The sequence below is a fragment of the Piliocolobus tephrosceles genome, unplaced genomic scaffold (assembly GCF_002776525.5).
Source record: "Piliocolobus tephrosceles isolate RC106 unplaced genomic scaffold, ASM277652v3 unscaffolded_40371, whole genome shotgun sequence".
NCBI lineage: Eukaryota > Metazoa > Chordata > Mammalia > Primates > Cercopithecidae > Piliocolobus > Piliocolobus tephrosceles.
The window spans coordinates 146-2,447 of NW_022324723.1; the positions used below are offsets into that span (position 1 = coordinate 146).

The 2,302-nt window shown below is 43.8% G+C and overlaps 1 long non-coding RNA gene across 1 annotated transcript; it reads right to left on the reverse strand.

Annotated features, from left to right (window-relative positions):
- Positions 1-442: 442 nt before the first annotated feature.
- LOC113223255 lies at positions 443-2,043 on the reverse strand. Its single transcript, XR_003308649.1, has 3 exons — positions 1,895-2,043; positions 629-731; positions 443-547 (listed from the first exon to the last, which is right to left on the reverse strand). It is a non-coding gene; the product is annotated as an uncharacterized LOC113223255 (long non-coding RNA).
- Positions 2,044-2,302: the final 259 nt, after the last annotated feature.

Consider the following 2,302-nt stretch of genomic DNA (forward strand, 5'->3'; position numbering starts at 1 on the left):
CCTGAGGTCAGGAATTCGGGACCAGCCTGGTCAACACGGTGAAATCCTGTCTCTACTAAAAATACAAAAATTAGCCAGGTGTGGTGGTGCATGCCTGTAATCCCAGCTACTCGGGAGGGTGAGGCAGGAGAATTGCTTGAACCCAGAAGGCAGAGGTTGCAGTGAGCTGAGATCACACCACTGCACTCCAGCCTGGGTGACAGAACGAGACTCCATCTCAAAATAAAATAAAATAAAATAAAAAATAAAATCCTTATTTTGAAAAATACAATAGTAACTTTGTGGCCTCCCAACAGCCAGGAATTTCATATACCTCTAGAAGGATTCCCACCCTGTGAAGACGACTCCAGGGCTAGGAGATAGCATGACCAAGGGCACCAGGAGGGAAAACACAATTTTTCCGGTAGACCAAAAAAAAAAAAAAAAATCCCTGCTTTTTTTTATATATTGCTTTCGCTTTTTACAAATCTTTACCTGAGACAGACTGGAAATACTGCACAGTCCAGGCGATCAATATGGACAGCAGAAAGGTTCCCAGAAAGTAGATCTGCAAACATCAGAAGCACGCATTAGTGACTGACAAAGGCCAGGGGCCACAAGGGCGGGGCCGGTGGGAGATGAAACCTACCAGGGCTGAGTGCAGGACAGCACCCCAGAGAAGCCGCAAGTGCAGGTAAAGCCAGGCCAAGGAGCAGGGGCTGAAGGACTCCTCATTACTGTGGCTCCAGCACCTGCAGACAAAGCCCAGGGCATCTTGACATGTCAGCCAATTTTGGTGGCACGACCCAGGACTGGCAATTTCAGATCCACAAACCTACATTCTTCTGCTTTTGGACAAATGAGCACACTCAACTGACAAAGATGAGAGACAAAGAAAGAAAGCCAGTGGCCAAATAAGTGATTTGGCCTGATCTGACATTCTAGAATCCCAGTAGGAAGTTTAGAAAAAGGTCAGTTTTGTCTTTAATTAAAGAGTCAAGCCTGTTCTGCTGTGGTGACAGCAAAAATTTAAAAATAAGTAAAATAAAAGTCAAGCAAGACGCTGAAGCACAGGACCCGCTAGAACAGTATTTCTCTTTAAAGCGCAGATGTAGGAATGCTTCCTTATCTTTCAGAAAAGCATCAGCTAATTAGGCCGGGCCTGATGGCTCACACCTGTAATCCCAGCACTTTGGGAGGCCGAGGCAGGTGGATCACTTGAGGCCAGGAGTTCAAGACCAGCCTGGCCAACATGGCGAAACCCTGTCTCTATTAAAAACACAAAACTTAGACCAGTGTGATGGTGCACGCCTGTAATCCCAGCTACTCAGGAGGCTGAGGCATGAGAATCACTTGAACCCAAGAAGTGGAGGTTGCAGTGAGCTGAGATCGTACCACTGCGCTCCAGCCTGAGTGACAGTGAGGCCCTGCCTCAAAACAAAAAAGAGACAAGCATGGGCTAATAATCAGATTGTTATTCTTTCCATTCTCGTGGAAATTTTTGGTCAGCCCTTAAACTTCAGATCAAGTACCTTCTATATCTTAAACTTCAGATATTAGAAAAGAGAAATACACTCGGATCTGGCTGAATGTTTTCTAGTAGAAGCAAACCCTGGGCTTTTTCTTTCTTTTCTCTCTCTCTCTTTTTTTTTTTGTTCTTTTAGTAGAGATGAGGTTCCATCATGTTGGCCAGGCTGGTCTTGAACTCTTGACCTCAAGTGATCTGCCCGCCTCAGCCTCCCACAGTGCTGGGATTACAAGTATGGGCCACAGTGCCCTGTCTTTTGTTTTTGTTTGTTTGTTTTTTAAATACAATTTACATTACAAAATAAGGGTAAAGCTAACTTTAACCAAGAAGCAAACATCATCTACTTGGGTTCCTCAGATTCCACAGTTCTAGAGGCTCTGAGCTCACCTTTCGTACAGTTCCTGGAGAATGGAGATGTTATTAGAATGGAGAGTTGAGTCAATTTCCAAGAAATCCAAGATATGGTGTGGGATTATAGTACCTTCCTCGATTAGCAGGGCCAGGTTAAAAAATCCCTAAAAACAAACCACAAATCAAACTCAACAACTCCTTGAAATAAAACCTAGATACATACTCTTCATCAGAACGTAAATGTTTAAAACCTCTAAAATTTTTTTTAGTCTCTAGAGCCAGATGGTTTTGTCATTTTCATTGATGAATTGTTTCCCTAAATATATGCATCTGAGAAATTTATTTGCAGGAGAACCAGGAGGCTTTCAGAAGCTGCTGTGTCCCATCTGCTCCGAAGCCAGTCAACCGGGAGATCTGTCCTTTCTCGCTTACTCTCTCAAAACA